Source organism: Medicago truncatula, chromosome 7 (genome assembly GCF_003473485.1).
Source record: "Medicago truncatula cultivar Jemalong A17 chromosome 7, MtrunA17r5.0-ANR, whole genome shotgun sequence".
NCBI classification, from domain to species: Eukaryota; Viridiplantae; Streptophyta; class Magnoliopsida; order Fabales; family Fabaceae; genus Medicago; species Medicago truncatula.
In genome coordinates this window covers 25,347,641-25,358,645 of record NC_053048.1, presented here as the reverse complement: position 1 = coordinate 25,358,645, position 11,005 = coordinate 25,347,641, and the positions used below count along the sequence as shown (strand labels likewise).

General features: G+C 34.1%; 1 non-coding gene across 1 annotated transcript; it reads right to left on the bottom strand.

The window, feature by feature from the left end:
- Nucleotides 1-8,148: 8,148 nt before the first annotated feature.
- Nucleotides 8,149-8,255, bottom strand: LOC120577219 (small nucleolar RNA R71). Its single transcript, XR_005643294.1, has one exon. It is a non-coding gene; the product is annotated as a small nucleolar RNA R71 (small nucleolar RNA).
- Between the last annotated feature and the right edge of the window lie 2,750 nt (nt 8,256-11,005).

The following is an 11,005-nucleotide window of genomic DNA, read 5'->3' as shown; positions in this document are numbered from 1 at the left end:
TCATATATTCACATATATTTTATTAGTTCACGTTAAGTTTCAAAAATAAATATATACCGACATATTTCTATAAAAAAATAAAAAAAAACTCTTCATATACATTATTATTAATATATAGTTCACACTCACATATATTTTATTAATATATAGTTCTCATTTTTAAAAAGTATGTAATTTTATGTTGACGGTATTTAAAAACAATAATTTTAGCCAATTCCACTAAAAAATTGATTTTAACCAATTATTGTCATTGTCCCGTAAAAATACATATTCTCACATGTATTTTCATTAATATAGTTCGTATACTCAAATATATATTTTATTAGCTCACGTTAAGTTTCATAAATAAACATATACTGACATCTTCCTGTAAAAAAACTACTTAAATACATTATTATTAATATATAGTTCACACTCACATATATTTTATTAGTTCACGTTAAGTTTCATAAATAAATATATACCGACATATTTCTATAAAAAAACAAAAAAAAAAAACACTCTTCATATACATTATTATTAATATATAGTTCACACTCACATATATTTTATTAATATATAGTTCTCATTTTTAAAATAAAAAGTATGTAATTTTATGTTGACGATATTTAAAAACAATAATTTTAGCCAATTCCACTAAAAAATTGATTTTAACCAATTATTGTCATTGTCCCGTAAAAATACATATTCTCACATGTATTTTCATTAATATAGTTCGTATACTCAAATATATATTTTATTAGCTCACGTTAAGTTTCATAAATAAATATATACTGACATCTTCCTGTAAAAAAACTACTTAAATACATTATTATTAATATATAGTTCACACTCACATATATTTTATTAATATATAGTTCACATTTTTAAAAACAATGTATTTTTATGTTGACTGTAACGTCCTATTTTTATTAAAGCGATAAAACACGCGAATAATATAAATATTCAAGAAATAGACGCCACGCCAACAACAACATGCATGTATAAAAATTCTCAACAGTCGCAGCGGATATAAACCATACACCTCAAAATTATACATGTCATGAGATCAAATACATCAACATAAAATCCTCCAAAACATAAATAAATCCAGGATAGACAATCTATAATAAATCGTAAGACAAAATCCTAGATCAGAGCCTATCCTACGACTCTACGGAACCGATAACAGAGATTGCTCCCGCTATCCAAGCAACTCACCAAAGCAACTAATCCTGCACTTCGTCTACCCATCCATACAGACAGGTAGGCGGTCAAAACCACTGGGGGTAAGGAGTGAAAAAACAACAAAACAAAACACATAAAACAACAAAACACCTATCAATTCAAAACAACAAGATACGGTAAATAAACTTTCAAATTGGAAGTGAAAAAACTGAGATAAGGAGTGTGAGAGTGAGAGAGACTGCGATGAGGGCTTTCAACTCGGTTATGGAAACGTCGATTGGGTGAATTGGAAGCGGAACAGGAAAAGACAATAAAAAGAGATGAAGTTGAAATTGAAAATTGCATGAAACACCATGTTAGAAGAGCCTGAGGGAAGGAAGGACCATGCTCGACTAGTGGAGAGGGTGGGCCATTTTGGATTTTTCTTTTATACAAGGGGTGTTTTAGTATTTTCAAAAAGAAAGAAAAAATTGTTTTGTTTTTGGGAGGGTGGGCCGTGGCCCACCTCAGCCCATACCAAGCTCCGTCACCGATGATGATTGGATGAGGGTGAATAAAAATGAGTTTGTTTTTGGGGTATGTAAAAGAGGGAAGAAATTCATTGAGATTGTTGTTGTTGCTATTACTACTAGCTTATGTTGTTGTTTTTAAATTTTTGTTTGGATTGATTTTTTATTATATTTTGGTTTTAAGAGAAGAAAAGGATGAAGATGATTTTAGAATGAAGATGAGAAATATGAAGATGTAGAAGATGAATGTTGTCTGGTTTATTAGACTAAATTTGAATTATTTATTTTTTACAATTGAATCTGTCACATAAGATGAAAAAATGGGCCCCACTCATTGTCATATCTTCTGTTAATAAAACATAGGGACCAATTTTGGAAAAGGAATAAGAATTTAAGGATTTTACAAACATTTATTGAAAGGAAATGACTATTTTTCAAAGTCACTCTAATTGTAAGGACTAAAAACATATTTAACCTTATATTAAAACAACTAAAGTTGAGCAAAATGTAAACAATGAAATGGAGCGGAACATAATGAAGTGGAATAGAGATTTCACTCTATTGTTTAGATATTTTATTACTTAACGGAATAGAATTTCGATTTTTTTATTTGAAAAGTCGATGGAATGGAATAACTTTTTATTCCACTTTTACCTTTAATTATAATATATTATTTTATAGAATTAAAACATATTATCTTTTATAATTGAAATGATTTGGAAGACTTGATTGAACCAAAACTTTCTTTACCTTTTTTTTACTAAAAAAGACATTTATTCAAATTGATAGGAAACACATCAAACAAGACAAATTCAAAATCGCTAAAATCGAGTAGGATGAATTTACAAACAAACTCATGGCATCCACGGTAATAGCATACAATGGAAAAATACCTACAATTATGGCAAAGCCTACAAATATGACGAAGGCAAAGTGTCTAGAAATACTCATGCATTCAAATAGGTAACATTGAAGACGCCAAAGTTATCAATTGAATCTTCACTGAATTGGAGTTAATTTGTCGATCTGAACCGAATGAACATCCAACGAGACGGAAAAAGAAAAGAAAGCCGCATCAAAACGACGAACAAACCAAAGTCGTACTAAGACGGAAAAATCACAAAAGGAAAAAACTAAATATAAGTGAAAATCACTTATTTAAATAAAAGGAATGAAGAAAAACGATTGAGAGGGATTATTTCGGACAAAAAGTTAGCCCTAAACCACCCCTCTGGAATGAATGAGGAAAACAAAGATAGATGAAAAAAAAATGGTTCTATCTTATTCTTCAACCACCAAACTTTCATTACATAAAAATGCAATTTTTTTTTGGGTAGTATGAAAGATGCAATTGTTTAATCTAACACATATGACTTCAAATGAATGCAAGATTGCTTGCCTCTTTTATAACGTGATTAAATGATAATGTTAGGAGGCATAATTTTTTTTAGGGAAGTATGTAGGTTTTTTTAGTAAAGTTAAAATAATCTATCTCAACAAGATATTAAAAAGAATAAAACAACGCATTATTTAACAAAGATCCAAAAAGAATCAAATTAAAAAATTTCAACAGATTGGGAAAGTCCAACTTATGAAAATTATACCCTATACCCATACGTTTATACCTTCATCCCAAAAAATCATCAATAATTCTAAAATTGCCCTCTTTATCATTTAATTTTTTACACAAATATTCTTCACCCTATCTTCAACATTCATAAGTCCCACATGAGTTCACCCCCACATACTATGGTGATGAGATAAAACCGCAAGTGCACGGTCTTACCGAAGTAGTAAAATATGAGTATCGTTCCGACAGGGAGTTATGAATTCAATTAACTTTAGATAATGATTAGACTGAAGATTTTATAAGGTAGAAAGGTTTGTATTTTTAATTAAAAGCAAATAATAAAAGAAAAGATAAAAGCCTTGGAATTATTGGTTCATCCTAATGACAAGTCCTTCATAAACCAAACTATTAAACTTATAACCTTATGTTAGACCTAATTTCTCAAGACAGTTTCTCTTTTGTTCCTCTAGCAACCAATCCTATTTCGCTGACTTGATTACTATTAGATTTTGGTTCCTCTAACAACCAAGCCTATTTCGCTGACTTGATCATTATTAGTTCCCTTAAAGATCGAAACTATATGTCTCAAAGATTGTAGAGACTATTTCGCTGCCTTTACAATCTTTGTCTAAATTCACTTGTTCGAATATCAAAGCTCCACTTTCGTTTTATGAATTGATATTTGAGATGATGGATAAAGAATTATCAAACCCTCCACTTTCGTTTCCACAGTTTGATAATGGTTGATCCATGTTAAAGCGGTGAATTTAGATAAGGAATTAGGGTTACATAAGATTAAGGTTTAAAGCTTGGTTTGATTAGGATTATGTCATTAGACTTATCCAACAATCCCAAGACAAGAGAAGTCTACTCACTGACGTTCATTGTAGACAAGGAGAAGAAGAGAGAAAACATAAAAGTAAATAATAAGAAAGTAAAATGAACTTTTATTAGAAAGACAATTGTCACGTATTGCATTCCAAGAAAAGATGAATATTTGTGATGGCTAGCTACTCTATTTATAGTTTACATTCGACTTAAAATCTAAGCAATCACTAGAATGTTCCACAAGTAAACTAAAACAGAGTAGCTTAAAATCTAAGCAAAAGCAGCAAAAGTAGTTCTGGAGTGTGGCACGGCCGTGCCAAGCTTCTGACTTTGGGGGAGATATATTTTGTCTCCAAATCTTCGTATTTTCGTACCGAATCAACTCCAAATCCATTTCTTTTGCTCCAAGACTCAATCCATCAAATATTCGTTCCTAAAATATAACAATATGGAATTAAAGTAAAATAGTTCAAAAAGGAAATAATATAAATATAAAATAAACTTAAATCTAATTAAAAACGAAACTAAATAACATATTAAAATAGATAATAAAAGACTCATCACATGGCAGTACATATTTTTTGAAAAACTATTTTAAACATGTCCGGTTCACCTTCACATAAAATTGCATTCACTCAAGTTTCCAGATTTTTTTTTTTTAGATTTTGGAAAACTCATGTGCATTCTTCATGTGTGTTGATTTTACCGGAGAATTTCAACAACGATTTATTTACATTGATTTGATTTAGAATATTACTTTGAAAACTTGTTTAAGTTGAATTGAACGTTGATTTTTATGTCGGAAAAAAAATACTACTGAATTGATATGTGAGTTTTATATTGGAAACATCACAACACAAACGCTATTGGATAAAATATCATCATCGGTTGTCCTGAAAAATTGAATTAATGATATGAATTTCCAAAACAAAAAAAAAAAACAAAATTATAATATGATTGAGAGAGTAAATAAATTATCACGTCAGATGATTGAAATCAAACATAACTCAAATCATTTTTAGGGGGTGTATTGGATCATGTATCTAAGGGATTTTAAAAGACTTTTTTATCATGAAAAAGTCTTGTGGTATTCAATCAAGACTCTTTCCAATTTTAAAAAAGTCTTGTGTTATTCAATCAAAATTCTTTGTCCTTTAAAAAAAGTCTTGTGGTATTCAATCAAGACTCTTAATCACTTAAAAAAAGTCTAGTGGTATTCAAAATCATTCAAATTTCAAAGGTTTGTTTAATAAATCAGATTTTGATGGATTTTGTGGGATTTTCTAGTGAAATTTTAGCATGAAAAAGTCTTTCATGAAAACATGAGATTTCTTAGGATTGTTTTTTTCTTTTAAGATTTTACTATCTCTCCCTCTCTCTCCTCCCTTCTCTCTTTTCCTCTCCTCTCTCTCTCTCTCTCCCCTTCTCTCTCTCTCTCTCTCTCTCTCTCTCTCTCTCTAGCTCTCCCGTAAAAAAACCTCTCTCTAGCTCTCCCGTAAAAAACTTCTCTCTCTCTCTCTCGCTCTCTCTGATTCCTTCACTCTCTCTCTAGCTCTAGCTCTCCCGTAAAAAATAAAATAAAATAAATAAAAGAGTCTTTATTGAGATTTTGTGAAAGAGAGTGTGTTATGATATTTTTTTCAATTATTTCTTAAAATTCATAAAATCGGTTGAAATCTCTTGAAATCCATAAAATCATTTCAAATCCTTTAAAATCTTATGAATTAAATCCATTGAAATCCTTAATAGTCTTTTAAAATCATCAAAGTCATCAAAATCTTGCAAAGTCTTTTAAAATCTTCAAGACTTTTTTAAACAAAAATTGTCCTTTAAAATCATAATCCAATACACCCCCTAAGTCCGACAATATTTTATACTTCAGTAAAAAACAATATAATTCTTGACAAAAAATGAATTTTTCTACATACGCTTTCTGACTATATAATTCAGAAATTGATATTTGTGTTTTCCGAAAAAGTAACACACTTGAAATGGCCTTAAAACTTTTCTCGCTTTTAAAAATGAATTAAACAGACATGTTCAAAATAGTTTTCCGGGAAATATGCATTGCCATGGTTTGTGGGGGTGAACTCATCTTGGACACAGAAATGTTGAAAATAGAGTGAAGAATATAAATGTAAAAATTAAATGATAATGAGGGTAATTTTGGAATTATCAACGATTTGTTGGGGGTGAAAGAACAAACGTATTTTCCCAAATTTATGCGTTATTTAAGAACATGGTCGGACCTTGGGGAGTGCTGATGAGTCATTTATTGACTATTTTAATATGTTTTTTAGTCAAGTTTTATTTAGATTTTATTTGATTTTATATTAGTATTATTTCCTTTTTAGGATAGTTTACTTTAAATTGCATTTTATTATATTTCAGGAAAGAATATTGGATGGATTGAATCTTGGAGCAAAAGAAAGGGACTTGGAGCCGATTGGATGCAAAAATATGAAGATTGAGAAATAAAAATATGTCTCCCACAAGTCAGAAGCTTGGCACGGCCCGTGCTAGCCTTGGCACGGCCGTGCCACCCTCCAGAGTGCCTTTTGCTGCTTTTGCTTAGATTTTAAGCTACTCTATTTTTAGCCCAAATGTAATAGCTTAGATTTTAAGTCGATCGAATGCTATAAATAGAGTAGCCATCCATCACAAATATTCATCTTTACTTGGAATACAATAAGTGACAATTGCTTTTCTAATTAAAGTTCTTTTCTTTTCCCTTTATTTTCTTGTCATTTACTTTCATGCTTTCTCTCTTCTCCCCCATGTCTACGATGAACATGAGTGAGTAGACTTCTCCTTGTCTTGGGATTGTTGGATAAGTCTAAATGACATAATCCTAATCAAACCAAGCTCTAAGTCTTAATCTTATGTAACCCTAATTTCTTATCTGAATTCGCCGCTTTAACATGGATCAACCATTATCAAACTATGGAAACGAAAGTGGAGGGTTTGATAATTGTTTGTCCATTATTCCAAATATCAATTCATAAAATGAAAGTGGAGCTTTGATATTCGAACAAGTGAATTCAGACAAGGATTGCAAAGTCAGCGAAATAGGCTTTGCAATCTTTGAGACATATAGTTTCGATCTTCAAGGGAACTAATAACAATCAAGTCAGCAAAATAGGCTTGGTTGTTAGAGGAACCAAAATCTAATAGTAATCAAGTCAGCGAAATAGGCTTGGTTGCTAGAGGAACATAAGAGAAACTGTCTTGAGAAATTAGGTCTAACATAACATTATAAGCTTATAGTTTTGGTTTGAGAAGGACTTGTCATTTAGAGGAAACCAACGATCCCAAGGCTCTTTTTATTATTATTATCTTTCAAACGCTTGAAAACCCCAACTTACAATTCTCTTCTCTCTTCTAATCATCTCTGAAAAGTTAATTAAAATTGAACTACTCCCTGTCGGAACGATACTCTTTTATACTACTTCGGTAAGACCGTGCACTTGCGGTTTTATCTCAACAAGTTTTTGGCGCCGCTGCCGGGGAGTAAACTAATTTGATTAACTCTTTGTTTGTGATTAGAACTCTCTTCTCTTCTTCTTTTCTTCTACTTCTTTCTTTTGTATTACCACTAACTTCTTGGGTTCTCGGTTTCTTATGCGAAGAAGTAAAAGTCTCGGAAAATTTATTCCTGAGATCGAAAGGTTTTTGCATAAGAAAAAGAGAGAGGCACAAAATAATACTGCTATGGCTGAACGCACTCTCAAAGAGTATGCTACTCCTTCAACGGAAGAGCCACAAGCTATTATCGTGTACCCAACAGTTGCGGGTAATAACTTCGAAATCAAGCCTGCACTACTCAATTTGGTGCAGCAAAATCAGTTTTCTGGATCACCCACTGAGGATCCAAATCTCCATATTTCTTCCTTCCTAAGACTCAGTGGCACCATAAAAGAGAACCAAGAAGCCGTAAGACTTCATCTCTTTCCCTTTTCCTTAAGGGATAGAGCTAGCGCTTGGTTCCATTCCCTAGAAGTCGGTTCCATCACTTCATGGGACGATATGAGGCGAGCATTCCTTGCCCGATTTTTCCCCCCATCTAAAACCGCTAAGCTTAGAGACCAAATCATGCGTTTCAATCAAAAAGATGGGGAGTCTCTCTATGAGGCGTGGGAGCGTTTCAAGGAAATGCTTAGACTTTGTCCCCACCATGGCCTAGAGAGTGGCTTATAGTCCACACGTTTTATAATGGCTTGTCATATACCACTAAGATGTCTGTTGATGTAGCTGCAGGTGGAGCTCTAATGAACAAAAACTATACGGAGGCTTACGCTTTGATTGAAGACATGGCTCAGAATCACTACCAATGGACCAACGAGAGAGCCGTCACCACTCCCACTCCCTCTAAGAAAGAGGCCGGTATATACAAAGTCTCTGAATATAACCACTCGCACCTTCTTCTATGTAAGGAGAATGCGATAAAGAAACCACTTGATAAGAACAAGGCCCTTAACCCATTAAGGCTTACTAAGCTCAACTTGGAGGCTCAATTCGCTAAATTCTTAAACATACTTAAAAAGATTTGCATTAAGATTCCCTTCGCTGAAGCTTTGTCTCGTATGCCTCTATACGCCAAGTTTTTAAAAGAAATTTTTTCAAAGAAAAAGTCTATAGATCACAAAGAGACAATAGCTTTAACTAGGGAAAGTAGTGCAATCGTCAAGAAGCAACCCCAAAAGCTTAGAGATCCAGGTAGTTTTGCCATCCCTTGTGTGATAGGGAAAGCGACCGTTGACAAAGCCTTATGTGATTTAGGAGCCAGTGTTAGTTTGTTGCCTCTATCCCTCTTTAAAAAGATGGGAATAGGAGAGTTGAAACATACCGAGATGATATTAAAGTTAGCCGACCGTTCTGTTATCCCAATAGCTGGATATGTTGAAGAAATCCCCGTTCAGATAGAAGGGATATACATCCCAACTGACTTTGTGGTTGTTGACATCGAGGAAGACCATGATTTCCTTATGATCCTAGGAAGAACCTTCCTCGCTACTGCGGGTGCTATAGTTGACGTAAGAGTGGTAGGATAGTTTTTCAAGTGAGTGAAGACATGGTAGGATTTGAGTTTGAAAACATTAAGGAAGGTCCTGCCCTTTATTATTGCAATATGGTCAAAGAACATAATGTGAAAGAACGCTTTTTAGCGTCATCTACACAATACAACATCTTTGATCCTTTCTAATGGACACTTTCTTTAAACGTCAAGCTAATGACTATAAAGAAGCGCTTCATGGGAGGCAACCCACGCATTTAACTGCTTTTGTTTTGTTTTTGTTATTTTAAATTATTTTGTAGGTCATTGTCCGAGTAGAATTCAAGAAAACAGAAAATTTTGAAGCCTCGCCTTCCAGAACCTTGGCACGGCCGTGCCAGACCTTGACACACCAAAACCGGCCCGTATTCCAGAATGTTGGCACGGCCCGTGCTAAGCTTGGCACGGCCGTGCCCGATCTCAGGTAGGTATAACCATACCTTTTGGCCTTCTTCTTCCTTCACTCTCAAACACAAACATCCCTCTACCTTCAACCTTCTCTCTCAAACCTCCATAACCATACAACCTCAAACCTCCACAACCCCCCCCCCCCCCCCCCCCCCCCCCAAATATCACCAATTCACAAAATTTCTCTACCCAATCAATCACAAACACCATTCCAATCATAACCCCCCATTCAAAAACCAATCTCACCCATCCAAACAAGATCACCCAAATTCGTAACCCCAATAAACCTAACCCAAAAACCTGAAATTTTTCACCAATCTCCATAACCCAACCCCTCAAACTCACTTAAACCTTCACCACATCACTAAACCAACCTTTTTTCACCAAAACAACCCACACCCAAACCATCACCACCACCACACCAAAAGCAAGGTCAAGGCAATGGCTTCAAAGAGAAGTGGTAAAGAAGTTGCAAGCTCATCCGGGGGACCTCCTCCAAAGAAGAAAACGCAAGCCAAGAATCATGGCATCACCTTCAGGGACAACAAGCAAAGGGATAGGTATAAAATTCTAATCTCTAAACCTTTACATCCTTGCCGATACCCTGATAACCATGACTTGAATAAGCTAGGAATTAAAGATAATGTGTTTAATCTGCTAGAAAGGTTAGGATGGGTTGATATGTTGAAACCTATGAGAGGGTATGAGAATTTCACCTATGAATTTTTAAGTTCTATTGTTTTTACGAAAGATAGGTTGAATTTCGATAACCCTAATCATAGATTTTCTTTCCGGCTTATGAATATTGATTACGAGATGTCTCTTCAACACTTCTGTGATGAGATGGGCTTCGCCAATGCGAGGTTCATCCACGACTCTTGGGATCAAAATTTAAAACCGGTTAACTATCAACCCGCCGCCTTTTGGGAGCGAATTACAGGTCTTGACCAGTTTAACACACATGCCAACAAAGCTAGCAACATTCACAACCCCGTACTTAGGTACCTTCAAAGGGTAATGGCTTGCACTATTAGGGGAAGGACAGAACTAGGGAACACTAGGAACGATGAACTCTTCATGCTTTGGGCTATGCTGCACAACCAACCCGTTAACACTTGTTTTTACTTGCTTGACTACCTTTCCATTATAGGAAATAGGTCCGATAGTAGGGGAGAAATAGTAGTTGGTGGTATCATAACATACATAGCTAGACGGTTAGGCGTAAGTGAAGACCAAGGGATAAACAAGATTGAGGGTAACAATAGACTCAACATAGAAACCCTTATCTCTATGAATTTCATAAAACCCCGAATCCCCTTTGTTTATACACTCAAGCTTAATGTGCCCACTTTGATTTTATTGCCTAACCCATCTCGGACTAACACCGAGGTGGAAGAAAATTTGTTGTATGTTCATGATGACCCACAGGTGCACATAGACCAACATAATGAAGAAGCAGAAGGTGCACAC